This window comes from Labrus mixtus, chromosome 14 (assembly GCF_963584025.1).
Source record: "Labrus mixtus chromosome 14, fLabMix1.1, whole genome shotgun sequence".
Lineage (NCBI taxonomy): Eukaryota > Metazoa > Chordata > Actinopteri > Labriformes > Labridae > Labrus > Labrus mixtus.
This window is the reverse complement of record NC_083625.1, coordinates 20,961,678-20,976,818: the sequence shown is the minus strand read 5'-3', so window position 1 is coordinate 20,976,818 and position 15,141 is coordinate 20,961,678.

The following is a 15,141-nucleotide window of genomic DNA, read 5'->3' as shown; positions in this document are numbered from 1 at the left end:
TCAAGTTATTCTTCTAAAATAATATGAAAGTCTGATTAAGATTATATTTTTAAAGGCCAGCTAGCGCAGGTGAAAAGCAAAAGACATATACATATGGGCAACAACTTAACATAGCGTAAAGTGTGACGATGTTAAAGGGATACTTCACCCGTTGAAACATGAATCTGTATTGACACTGGGTCATATATGTAGTAGAAATGTGAAATACATTTTGAAGTTGATGCCTTCTTGGCCGAGAAAAGGCAGAATGTCGATGAAAGACACCAAATCCCAGAATGCACAGCACAGCAGGCCACTCCCACTAAGGTCCTCGATTTCAGAATCAGAATCAGAAATACTTTATTATCCCAGAGGGAAATTTGATCGTTACAGTTTCTCCAAAATAAACAATATAGCAGTAGAAATATAGTAATAAAAACATTTACAGACATATTTACTTCAACACATAAGACCATTTCCTCAACAGATTCCGAGATTTCTTCCAGAATTGATCTTGGAAATTCCTGGCAGAAAACAGACTCTATGTCTGTGTCCATAGACAAACAGTGAGAGCACCGACACTACCAGACCGCCCCAGCTCGAGCCGGCCCCGGGCTCCTCGTCCTCACCGCCGCCGACAGGCAGGCCTTATGTCTCGGCTGCTGAGCTGGCAGCGGCCGGCGGCGGCCAGCAATATAGCCGCGAGACGGTTGCTGCCGACAGGCCGGTCTTGTGTCGTGGCAGCCCCGGCGGCTAGAAGCCTCCGATGACACAAAAATTGTCATTTTGTGTCATCAGCAGCTGTTGTGGTTAGCGGGGTGAAACTACATCACTAGTTCCTCATATTTTTGACCACTGAAGCTGCAGACCAATCACAGATCAGTGGGTGGGACCTCACTCCCAGAAATGAAACTCAACGTCCGCCATATTGCTTGGTAGCTATGCTAACAGGCTCTATGGAGAAATCTGATAAGAAGCGACAATGGCACAAAGTATGTTTCAACTTCAAACTGATATGGATGAAGGGGATTTTGAAGGTGCTCGAATCGGATGTTCGTGGCTATCTCTACGAACCGCAATATAGTGAGGCAGCTGCTGCGGCCGACAGGCCGGTGTTATGCCTCGGGTGAGGACGAGGAGCCGGGGCCGGCTCGAGCTGGGGCGGTCTGGTAGTGTCGGTGCTCTCACTGTTTGTCTATGGACACAGACATAGAGTCTGTTTTCTGCCAGGAATTTCCAAGATGCCAATTCCTTCTGGAAGAAATCTCGGAATCAGTTGAGGAAACGGCCAAATGTGTTGTAGTAAACGTCTGTAGAGGACCTTAGTGGGAGTGGCCTGCGGTGCTGTGCATTCTGGGAGTTGGTGTCTTTCATCCACATTCTGCCTTTTCTCGGTCAAGAAGGCACCAACTTCAAAATGTATTTCACATTTCTACTACATATATGACCCAATGTCAATACGTATCCCTTTAATCTCAATGCTTCAAGTACTGAATGATTGTAAAACACCACTACTCATTGCATTTGCACTGTAGGGAGAAGGAAGCATTTTGATAGTCTTTCATAAAATAAGTATTTCAGATTTTAGAGGAAGCATTTCTCAATGGACAAATACCCCCTATCAAATAATTCTGCCTGTTCTGCACAGAGCCGCATTGTAGGGCATCTTGATTGGTAGCACTATTAGATAGAACTGATTTTCATCACAGTGAAGAATTTTCTCTTCCACCAGCAAGCCTCCTATGTCTCTGTGAAAGCAAAATACAGAGAGGTTTTATTTATCCAAACCTCGGGTCTGTTTCTAACCGAGCTGTGAGCACTGCATGAAATCATTTTTCACAGTAAAAAATTGTTTTGCAAATTTTTCTGGAACGCTGGTAGAAAAAATGATTTTGGGAACCTGGTGTTGTCTAATCAGCGGTGCACTAGTAACTGGTAAATACTGAGGGGGAGAATATCAGTAAGAGTGCATTTGCCTAATGAACAACCTGATGCACCATTTCCCAACTGAAGTGCAGAAAGAAATAAACAGCTGAGCAGGATGTTATTTTAATAGGAGTATTCTTTGCATTTCAAAACCATTCAGAACAACAGCCTTAAAGAGGGTGGGGGGTAGTGCTGTCTGCATGTGTCAATTTGATAACAACAGCAGGCAAAAGAAGTAAAGAGAGAATGAAAGAAGGAGAAGGAGCAGAGCAGGTATTAGAGACATTCACATTCATTTGAAGCAGAGAGGGAAGAAGGCCAGGCCAATTAAGTCCCCTCACATATCACAGAGCGGCACTGAACTAAAAATAGCCCACATTCAGTTGGCTAAATTATAGATACCTGAAGCTCCCCGCCCCTCTCCTGTTTGCTGCAGTGTGTATCAGAGCAGTACAGGTACCACACAGACTGCACACACACTGTGATCACAAGAGAGGGCCACTGCAGCACAGCGTCTGCATACAGTGTGCAGGAGGAGGCTAACGTCTGCTTCTCAAAAGCAAACAAGTGTCGTGAATTGATTACACAGAGTGACCCTGCACTATGAGAATATGTTTGACCTCCTTTCATTAAACACCAGGACAGAGCAGAGATATTTGAAGACATTAAGGTCTTTGTGACCGGTAAGTTATAGGCGATATGTTTTCGTCTACTCCGGTCCCTCGTTTAATCAGAGTGTTGTTTAAACTAATTAAAGACTGACATTAGTCCAACAATATTTCTTGTTTTATGACTCAGTCCTGATTCATTCTGAAAGTCTAACCTGAGCCAACTCTCTCCCCATAAAAAAACAAAATAAACTGTGACGAAGAAGTGATGATGACGACCGGAGTAATGTTACTATTTGAAGGATGTGAACGTCACATGGCAAAGATTCGTCTTACTGAGTCAATCTTTACACTCACAGTCTGGTTTAATGATCACTTCTGATCACAGCAAAAAACAAAGAGCACATCCCCGACAAATGAGATCCCAAAGTGTGCCAGGGTCTTATTTCAGAGACATTATGCAAATTGGCATTGCCTTGTGAATACATTAGTCACAGGCTAAATTAAACTAGATTTCATTTCCATCCTGAAATGTATTTTTAATCTTTATTATAATCAGGCAATGACTCTCATTGAGATTAAGTTATGTTTTATAAAAGAGACCTGGGAGCAAGAAACATTCACGAGGAAAGAGTCACAAACAGCACAATGATGAGGAATCAGTAAAAGCAGTTTAAGAATCCTATAGCACATTAGAAGTTAAAGAAGAGGTGATGTAAGACTTTTGAGGGCAGTTTCAAGTTCATTCAGACTGTATACTATCAGGTATACCTGAAGCCACTTCTGCCAACATTACGACATATATATCAAAGTTGATCAAACCAAACTAATAGACTGAATCAAAGCAACAAACTCAAACAAATCAAAAGGTTAAAGGGTTGGGACATTTTCTTTGCAAAAGTGTTACACCAACAAGTTGAAAAGGGCCAAAAAATCAGCAATGTTCCTGTTGGTCAGGCTAAAATTTAACTCAAGATATGTAAAAGGTTCATAATGAGACAACTTAAAGCTACTGAAGGCTGAGCCACCCAAACTCAGCACCATGGCGCATCACAAAAAATAGTTAAGTATAAGAAGTAGTAGAAATGAGAGACTGCATGGAGATCCAGATAGCCATCATGCCTCGTCATCTATGGAAGCCAACCGGTCACATTTTTGGGAAAAGGAGGTGGACCCAATTGCAGAAACTAAAAACAAGATTTATTTAAACAAATAATGCCTGGTACACACTAAACGATTTTGCAAACGTGCACATGACAACAATCATGACCAATTAACATTTCAGATCAACATGTTGGTCCTGAATTCATGACATCCATCCAACTTTATGCTTTGTGATTGCTGTTGTCGCCATGGTAATGTTTGTTGTGCTTCTTGTGTCTTATAGTGTGTACAAAGGCAAAAGGCAAAAAGCAAATAAAAGCAACTGACATGGGAAAACTGTAACAATGAACTGACAACAAGAGGGAAAGAACACTGAGACTAAATAGACACGGGGTAATCAGACACAGGTGAGACAAACGACACAGGTGAAGACAATCAGGGCAATCAAGACTGGAGGGAAACACACAGGCAGGAAGAAAATACAAGACTAGAAACACAACAAGAACTACAACATAAATCAGGGAACACTATGACACAGACAACTTAAAAATGTAACAACAATAAAACACACTAGAACACAGAGGGACACAACAATGCAAAATTACAAAATAACACAGGAAACACTGAAGACTAAACTAGGAACCACACAAGGGAAACAAACACCAGGGAAGAATGAAACAAAATCAAACAAGGAAATCTAAACTCTGAAAATCTATAAAATCCAAAACCAAATCCCACCAAATCATGACACAACGCAGACAAGCAGGGAGATGAGGAGTGGGGACAATCGTGCTTCTGCACAGTACGGGGCAACATGGCCTAGATTGAGTGTGCCCTATCAAACTCCTATTTATGCAAAGGTGCACACGCATCTTTTGGTTCAGTTTCCCTGAAGAGAACTGTTTCCCTGGGAGATTGACGTCCTGTCCTAATTTTATGAAAACGTATCCAGTGAAAATCTCTTTCTGCATACGAAATAAGATCATTCTCAGCTAAATGAATGTTCATATATCTAGTGTTTTGGCTTACAGTCTCCAAGGCTATTTGATCCAATCTGCAAAATGGGCAATGTAGTTTCAGAAAAATCATCCTCTGAGTTCATTTTTTTATAGACATGTATTTTGTGGGAGGATTTCATATGATACTTAATAGATAACTTGTCTGTAAATGTATGGTTGTAAAACATGTTAGAATATATTTTTGTGTCTTGTCTTGAGATAACATTTGTTGTGAATTGGCGCTATACAAATAAAGATTGATTGAACACTGAGCGCACAGATTACAAAACCATGCCCACAGATTTAAAGGTGTTTTAAAGAAAACATTCAAAAGACAGCCTACATAATAAAGTAGTATTAATATTTTGAAAAGAAAATAACCTGAATTCAGCGCTATAAATGATTTCAAACATTTGACAGACTGTTTGTCCGAATCTACAATATTTACCTTGCCTGTTATTTCCTTCAGCAATAAACAATAAACCCCTGATTTAAATTCTGTTAATTAATTACTTATTTATGACTCAGATTTGTTTTTTTTTCAACATTTATTTATTTTGGGTCAAAGTTCAGGGAAGCGTGGCTGCAGAAGGCCACGGAAAAAAAAGATCTTAGGTCTTAAGGGGGATGGGTCCCACGTTGGCCAGAAGCAGCCTTTGATAGACTGTAATGATGCAAATGCTTGCGCAAGTGCTTTAAGAAAGTGCTTCTGTTCAACACACTCCGCAGCTGTAGCAGCTAGATATCATATGTAAACATATTGGAATACTTTGCAAGGCACCTTAAACCCACAGACAAGAGTTTTTTGGTGCAAGAATTGAATTTCATGATATAAACTGATATTTGTGTTTTATTTATCTATGTGTTTATTTTTGCTTTACCATTATCCATGCCATGCTACTTGTGTAAAGTACTTTATCATCAATATTTTGTGAAAATGTTCAACTATGTTTCAGGACCTAGAAAATATCTAAGGAAACATCTAAGCATCTAACAGTCTGGATTTCAAGTTGAAATTGACGAGATTTGATTGGATACCTCTTGAAAACAAAACTTGACTTTTAATGCTTAAATAATGTGTCGTTCCACTGAAATACTGACGTTATCTGTTACAGCCCTGCAGCATAGGGCTAAAAGCGTCATGGTATTTTTGTTTACTTTTTTGTAGAACATTGCAAACAACCGCAGGTCAAACATGAATTATTCTGCAGTATTCAGTATTCATGTGATTGAAGAATGCCAAAGTCACAGCTCTGAAGTTCCATGATCTACTTTTAGCTGAAAAAACATGTCACATCTCAACTTGCTTCATAATTTTAATTTTAATGTCTGCTTGTGGCATCAGTGAGTCCATGTGCCTGCAGCTGAGATCCACATCTCTTTACATTTTTTATTGAAGATCACCTCTATACGCTCTAACTGTCAACACTCTTTCTGTGCCAGGTATCCTGTCTGTCCATTTGGAAATTTGTAACGGATATGTTTTTCCTTACGGTGGATGTTTTCGAAGTCTTAAAAATTGAGTCATAGCAGATCTGTTCAGTGTCCGTATTAGAGTTAAACATGGGCCAGAACAGGGAACACAGCAATGTGATCTTACCAACGGAGTCATTGTCACAAAGCTGTGACACTCTGCAGAAAAACAGAAGTGGTCGTACAGTACTGTCTCTTTAAGAGTGCAAGCCGGTATCATTCATTACCATGCATAATGGGGCTGAACAGTGATGGCTTTTCTGTGTTGATGTGTTATTTGTAAAGCTTTTCTGATGTATTTTGTGTGATGCTGTATGACAGGCAGGGGGCCTTCTAGGATCCAATCATAAGCTTTGGGAGGGGGGGGGGGCGGGGGTCACCTTGGGATAGCTCAGGCCTAGCAGCAGCAGCAGAGCCCTGGAGCAGCCAGCAGAGGCAGGCTGCCAAATTCAACAGAGTCCCGGATCACTGCATTGGACACACACAGTATGGTGGTGTCAGAGCCGTCAAATTCAACCCACATGATTTTAAGTGCAGGGGCATTATGTGTGTTAAAGGGCAGTGGGGAATTTCTCTGATGTAGAGGCTTATTATGTTGGGCCACTTTGGCAGATGAGATCACAGCTTTGGCCTGCACATTTGGCTTTTGTGTGTCCGAACCCACAATGTATGTGAGCACAGCTGATAACACTGCATTGTCCATTCAGAATTGTTGCATAAACATCACCGGTGTTAGCATGTTAATGTGTGACTGCAGCAACAAAGTACATTCATAAAATGAGATATTAAAACAAAAGAGGTATCTGACGATGGGGACAGGAGGGGCAGGGAACTCCTTAACATCTCTTTTTTTAGGGGGGGATTCCTTCCAGAGTTTTAAACTCTAAATTGTTCTCAACGCACTAGTGCACCAGCTCTGCGTAAATTGAAATGTCGCCCAGTTTGAACGTAATTTCTCATTTAGGACGTAGTTTATGCACCATTACAGTTTAGGTGATGTATCAGCTTTGATAGTTCAAACATAGCCAGCAGTTACAATTGAAATCCCACACCTAGCTCCTAGTAGGTGTAAAGTCTTCGTAAAATCACTAAAACTTACATCAGTGTAAAGGCTAAAACTGGAGTATTTCCTGTTTACACTGCACACTGTGTGTCATTTTATACTGTAAGGTAAAGAACTAACCATCACCTTGCACACAAATTATTTTCATAATTTGTATCTTTCTTATGAAAGCCTGTTGACGGTGAATGTACTTCTGTGTAATAGACTTTTACTTTATTGACTTCTAATTCTATGTTTACTATTTTTACATGAACATACCATGTCAGGTTCTTTGTGTAACCTAATCGGCAATGAATCCCATTCTTCAGGTATTTCTACTGCAGATCATTACATTGTATCTATCTATCTATCTATCTATCTATCTATCTATCTATCTATCTATCTACATTTAATAATTTACATTTTAATTTAATTTTTTTAGATTTACAAATAGATAGATTAGATAGATTTTCTCTCAACACTCTCTATTTTCTTATCTGCAGCTGTCTGTCTTTCTCTGAATGGATCGCAAAAAAAAGCATGCTAAGTGTGATCACAAAGTTGTGGCGCTCTAATTAAACAAAAGCGTCTACAATTGTAACGATCAGAAACTTATTCTTATCACCATTGTTTGGAGAAGTTACTTAAGTGTAAAACTTCCTGCCCTTAGCATATTACTTTCTTCAGAAAAAAGTTGGGTTTTTTCCACAAGGACATGAAAGCTTCGACCTGTCACTTCTCCTCCAGTAGCAACTTGTGACAGTGCCCAGATAGTGCGCGTGGTTAAGTAGTGAGAGAGAGAGAGAGCAACATTGACACTGAATGAGGAGAGGGAAAGGGGCAGAGAAGTTTATAATCTGGCAGTAGATTTACATTTTACATTATATTCCAGGCTAAATCAAAACACTCTGAGCTCATGCAAGTGCTCCTTTGGAGAGTGGCATCCTGGGCGACTGTATATACTGTCAATGCCTTTAGGCCCTCTGGGGTAGGAGGGCCCCTGGCAATTGCCAACCTTTGCCTTATGGTAAAACCATCTATGCACTCTGGACAGGTCAATCACAGGGGTGACATACAGAGATAGAAAAACATTCATTATTACACCTAAAGGCAATTTAGAGTCACCAATTGACAAGCATGTGTTTGGACTGTGAGGGAACCCACATACATGCACGGGGAAAACATGCACACTTTACACAAAAAGGACCTTCTAGATTGGAAGATTCCAACCAGGAACCTTCTTGCTGTGAGGCAGCGCTCAACATTGCACTGCCATGCAGCCCTTTGATATAGCATGTAGATTCATTTAAAAAAAAATCCATAATAATATTCATTATAATAACCATAATTATTTCTATATTCATTAATAATATTTCCCATACTCATTCTATGCTTCAACAATGGATGCATGTATATATGTATGTATGTATGTATGTATGTACAACTCTTCTTTTCCCTCAGTTTTTTTCATGTGGTATACTTTAAACCTGCTGTGTTCTTCTTCTTCTTGGGTATCCATATCTCTGAACTGAAGCTGCCTCTCCTCTGCAGCTTTTGTCCTTGTCATCTTGTTTCATTCGTTGGCAGGAACGTCAATATTCAATCCATAAAGTCACTCCACGAGATGAGAAAATCCCATAAAGCAAAGGAGCTGCTTCAGCACTTCAGAGCAGGATCCCCCCCCACACACACACAATCTCAGGTCAACTTTGCTCCGCTGAGGTCCCGCACAAAATCAATGTACTGTGATTTTCCACAGCCATGAAGGAGGAGAAAGAAGACAGCACGAAGGGGAGGAGAGAAAGGAGTGAGGAGGGGGAAGAAAAGAGGAAAAGAAGAGGATAAAAAATGTAGATGTCTGTGTGTAAAGGCAGGTTATACATTTGGATTGAATAACCTGTTGCAATTTAAAGAAGTTCAAAATGGTTACCTAACTGTTCATTTGATATAAATGTTTATTGTTGACTAGATTTAAATCATGTAATTATGTTATTTTTATAATACACATAATGCATAATTAAGAGAAACACAATCAACAATGTTGAACAGGCATATCATCACTTTGGTGTGCGTAAGGTGCTTGCTCGAGGTTATAGAGGTTTGTTCTACATAAAAACAAAACTTTTTTAAGAAAACTTTGGTGAACGTAAAAAAGCTTCTGTAAAACTGCATACGAGGGTTTAAGAAAAAAATCATTCCGAAAGAATCATTGGGTAAATGAGGCCCATTATTATCAGCGTGAACGTGCAACAATAGCGCCCGCTGGCATTTTGATTTCTTTGTCTGCATTTTCCTTCACCTTTCAGACAGGCCCAACTAAAAAGCAGCAGCTTAAAATATGTGTTATTTCGAAGGACTGTCCCTTCTCTTTAAAGCTTTGTCATGTACACTGTCTGACCTTGTGAGTGTGTCAGTCTCAGCCGGAGCTGTATGGCTTGCGTTGTGCGTCACTCTCTCCTAACTTTGAAAAGAGCTGTGACAGCTTGTGAACGAGGTGAGCCGGGGGCAGCATGTTCACAACGCTGCTCAATGATTCATGGCGCATCCTGGGAATCGTGAAGTCACTGGAGAGGAAACAGAACCACTCAACTTCCTGGATGTTCATCTAAACTTAATCATTTAAGAAACCAGGCGACTTGAAATCCATTTTGCACATCAGAGGTGGCCTGTGAACAGGCTTCTGAAGGCCCGTGCAGATATCAAGCAAAATCAAATTACATTACCTTATAATGAAATCAGGTGTAAATATCAATTGTAAGCCTTCATCAGATCTTCAAAAACAAAAGGGTTTTGAAACGGAGGGAAATTAATCTGAATAGTTACATTTTTCACAGGTGAAGTTTTTGCTTCTTTTAAACCAGTTGCTCACAAATGACAGAAGGTCTTCCAGCACTGTGTCCTCTGTGTCTGTGTGTAGCTGGTGTGTACTGTCCATCAATCAATCAACCAATTATTCAATCAATTTTTATCTGTTTAGCGCTAATACACAACAAATGTTATCTAATTATTTATTTTTTTAACATGTTTTAGATTTTGCACTTTGTTATATTATTTACAGAGACCCAGCATTAATTCTTGGGAACATTTAGCAAAGTAAGAGTGACAAGGAAAAAATGCCTTTGAACAGGCAGAAACCTCTAAAAAAAAAATTTAGAGACCTATTTTGGCAGCCGGATAAAAGAGAATTCAATATTCCAAACTAGAGGTTTGTATATATATATATATATATGTGTGTGTATATACACAAGGAAATGCTCACCCTCTTCTCTTGCCTGCTTCACCTCAGGGAGATTCCTGCTCGAGCACAGGCCCTGATTCAGACACACAAACATGAAACTAGAGATATATTAACTCTACCCCTCAAACACTACAGATTTCTAGAGAAACTGAATCACACCCACACATATAAAAAAAAGTCCCTGTTGTCCATGAAGCATGTATGCAGTGGAATACAGCCTTGTCATCAAGCAGCAAAGACAGGTGAATAAAGATGTACAGATTACCTTTCTTTGATGTTAAGCACACTGAACAGTAATTACGATAGTCCCTGGTGGTCCTGTCGCTGTGTCTTATTATTTAAATAAGAAATGAAGAAACAATGCTCTGCCCAATGAATGTGCCCAGCATCTCTCTTAATAATGAGACATACTTGTTGTTTCTGTTGCGTTGGGATCGTTTCAGCAGATAAAACATCAATCCATGCATCACAATACCTCGTACAATGGCTTCTGCATGTTCGGTGTGTACATGGGAACAGATACAGACCACAGGTAACATTAGCAGGAGTCAGAGCCCATGCAGACACACTCTGATAGCACTGAAAAGTGGCTCCGACAAGCCCTAAATTCACATGATACCGCCCTGTAGATCATTAGGGCCCCTGGGGTTCAAAGCTCAAAACTCTTATTTAAGCCCCCTTTCACACAAACAGAAGGGGTAAAGAATTTTTCGTTTCAAAATGAGAAAGTAATTGACAATGATGGTAAGAAATGGACTTTCTTTGTTGGAACTAATGATAAAAACTTCTAATAGCCCGTAGTCACACAGTCACAAATCTGGCACATATGGGATGAGATGAAACAAATGTGTTGTTCTCATATATGACCAAAGTAAGCTCTACTTCATTTAAGCACTTCTCCCTTCACATATTAAACAACACCCCACAGACAGCGTTTGCTTTTGAGACATTCGCAGAGACATCAGGGTTTATCTGTTTGGTAATTATAGGCGCAATACATGCCCACGCATAAGTAGTAGCGCATCGTGGCTCTTGTCTCCGCTGCAGCCAGTGAAAAGGTCAGATTCACAAAAGAACTGAGATGCTTTTGCGCCCGCTAAAAATGTCCAAATGAGTCAAAAACACATTATCTGGTCCACAAAACACACAGAATGGTTTTAATTCAGCCTTATTGCTGCTACAGAGCAAACTATGTCTTGAATTTTCAACAGTATATGTTAGGCCTGTCCTGAGGATTTAAATAGTGAAACCTGATTCGTCACATTTTGCCTATCGTCAATTTTTTGTTTTTGTTTTTTTGTTCTCATTGATCCATATTCTCATTTGAGTTTAACCACATCAATAGTATGTCTTCTAGACTTAGGATAACTATTGATCCTTTTTTCACTCAGTAAGTCTGTATTAATGTTGCCTTTTAACCATATTACTCATGTTCAATGAACAAGGCACACACAATGAGGGTTGCGTGGATTCAACCACCACAGCATCTACAATCTATTAATCTCTCAGACCACCAATAAACAAACAATCTATTTTAACTTACCATTTTTTAAGATTTTCTGTACTCTCCTGGTCATAATTTTCCACCAAAAACAGGTCCCCACGATTCAAATCCAGTGAAAGATTTAAACACATTACATCCATAAAGTTCCATGGATTGCTTAAAAGACGCCGCTGACCTTTTGATGACACCTCATAACAGCCAATAGGGGCACGAGTTGAAAGGAGGTCAAGTCATGCTCCTAGGTGTAAGGTGTTCACTACCAGCAGATGTGAAACTACCAAACCCAACGCATTCCTACTTTTTATGTAGACAGCAAGTTAAACAACAATATAACACAACCAGAGCACTTCTTCATTGCATAGCTGTACAGACGCACACATACACACACACACATACCCAGGGTGATGACTGGCCTCCCATACAAAGAGCTGAGTGGGCAGCCAGGTCCTCCCACACACAGGCAGGTGTGACAGGTGAGTGACAGGTAGTGGGACAGCCGTGTAGTGCTGACAGGTGATGGATAGCAGAGACAGAGAGGGTCCCGGCATTGTTGGCAGGTGTGACAGCTGGACTGCTGCAGCATTTCGTTGTTAGTATCCTGTTGTTTCCAGTGATCAACTGAGGGGGAGTTAGTTAGGAGGAGCTGATGGACCTGTCTGCAGAGCTGTCACACGCCGCTGGCGCCCACTATGAGTAAAAAAGATAAATGGATGAGAAGAAGAAAAAGAAGGAAAAATGTGTATAACTATTACTTAAGTTTTTTTTTTTTATCTAATATAATTTCCATGCTATTTTTTCAGTAATATTTCAAAAGAAGCCGAGAAAACATGACTACATCACCTATTTTAAAAAAGGCCATATTTTCCTGCTCTGTGCTTGACCCCGTCCGGGCGCCTCTCAACACCGCTCCTCGTTACCTGCTCATTGTTGGCAAGATGGACAGGCAATTTATCAGACGTGAGTGACACTGACCGACCATACCATAAACAACCGTTATGTCAAAAAAAAAAAGCCTTCTGGAGCCCAGGGACAAAAGAGAAGAGGAGGAAAAACGTGAAAAAGAAAGAGGTAATGTGCTTAAGGTTATTTATCGGTTGCACTTGCAGTTATGCTAGCTTGTTATGGACGGATGATAGTCCTGTAACTCCTAACAACTAATCAAGTTAACATCAGTTATTTCCACTGCTTATTCATTGGGTAAATATTTTTCATGTTTTAAGGAAATAACCAGTGATAGAAATACACTTTCTCTTTTGTTAAGAATGTCGTTTGGTACATAAGACCTACTTATATTCCTTATTGACATAATTTTGTATTTAGTAAGCCAACACCCGGCAGAGTGGAATTAAAATATTTATTTTCCATCACCCGTTGACGATAACACTGTACAATTGTGTACCCATCTATAACAGAGCATACATTAAGTAATCTGTATTTTGGTTGTGTTTAATGCCCATACAATGTGTATTTTTTTCACTGTATGTGATGCATGTGTCCCTTAAATTCCAGATTACCTTGTAATAGGGCGCCACAGGAATGAGTCCTAAAACCCAGAAGTAAGTTAGCATTTTAGCGCCATGGGGTCGATCCTCTCAAACTCAATGGGGATTATGAATGGGTTTGTGGTTAGACACCTGAAATGAAGTCTGTGGTTAACACAAGCACACAAGAAAAAGAGATGTTTCCGTTTTTTTAGACGACATAAACTACGTACTAATACCCCCACTTGTGGATTTTGTAGTTTTTACGCGTCTTTAAAAAGGCGGTTGCTAACAAGTGGCTACATGAGACTACAGTGGTTATCAGGGACATTAAACGTCATCACGCCGGACACAAACCCCAGGAACTGTGGTCTTGCAAACTCTTGTAGATTTATTATATGTATAGGCAAATATCAGGTTAATGAACAATTTATTCAGCTACGGTTTCGCTAGCTTGTCAAAACCGTTGATTAGTTTATCGGAGATCGTCTGAAGCATAACGGTAGTGACTTCAAAATCATCCAACTGTGGTGTAGTTCGCTATAGCATAGCGTTAGCTTTTTACTTCTGTCGGCTGCATTAACGCTTCAAACATCATAAAAATGGTGTTCATCTGTGAAGATTATCTGAACTAAACGCCTACGCATCAGAAACCTGTGTGTATGCAACAGAGCTCATTTTCTGCAATGATACAAAATCCAATGCAAAAATCCCATAGGCGAATTCTCAATAGACCCCATGGTGATGCCACATCCGGGTTGACCTACAAAAATACGTCATTTGTTTGTTCTCTACTAACACCTGACAGTATCCAGAGCCATGTAAAGGACTCAGAAGACGGGAGATGTTTTTAACTCAACTGATGTTTTTCATTTAAAGCGTTGTCTTTATAGTAATAGATTTTCAGGACAGCAGTCACAGGGTCCTCGTGGTATTTTGTGTCTGGCTGACAGTCAATTTGAGGTTAACAAGATGACCTGCAGTCTGTTGCAGTAGAAGTATTGAAAAGTATGTATGTAAGTAAGTATGTGCATGTTTACGTAAAGCACATTGTTACCTTCATGTTATCAATGTGGAACTCTTCCCACTTGTTTACTTTGAATTGAAATCCTAAAGATTCAACAGCCTTCAACAGGGGGTTGTTCTGCCTCACAGAGCAGTACAGTGTTTACCACTTACTGTTTTCACACTGAACTCTTCATGTGTATGTGATGTGATCAACTCGAATGTGATTAAATGTGAGTCATACTTTATGTGGCAGTGGAAGAAAACAGCATATGAACTTTTTAAGAAGCACAGCCCTAGATAACAAAACACAGAAACAAACAAATGGACAAACAGGAGAATCTAAACATGGAGTGTGGCCTGATAAATTGATCAAAGTTCAAAGTTAACATAAAACAAAAGACTCCCACAATCAAGCTTCAAAATAAAGCACAGGAAGTCCATAATTCATACATACAGATAAATAACTATGATGCTCTTCAAAAACATTTATTTAAAGATCGAGTCAATCATTCTGTGCAGTCAGTCCAGGACTAACCCAAAATGAGAATGATTCATTGAAATGAACATGTTCCCTCCATATGGTTTATAAAATATTGAGTATTCCTCTGTGATTCTCTTTCTTCTTAAGGGTATTCTCAAAATATCATCCCAAAATCTTTCTCATTCATAGATACAATCTATTTTCAAATAATGGCATCAACACATACACATATGTTTGAGCTTTTAAAGAGCTTAGTGTTTGATTGGAGGTCTTGAGTTAAACATTTGGCTCAGCTTCAC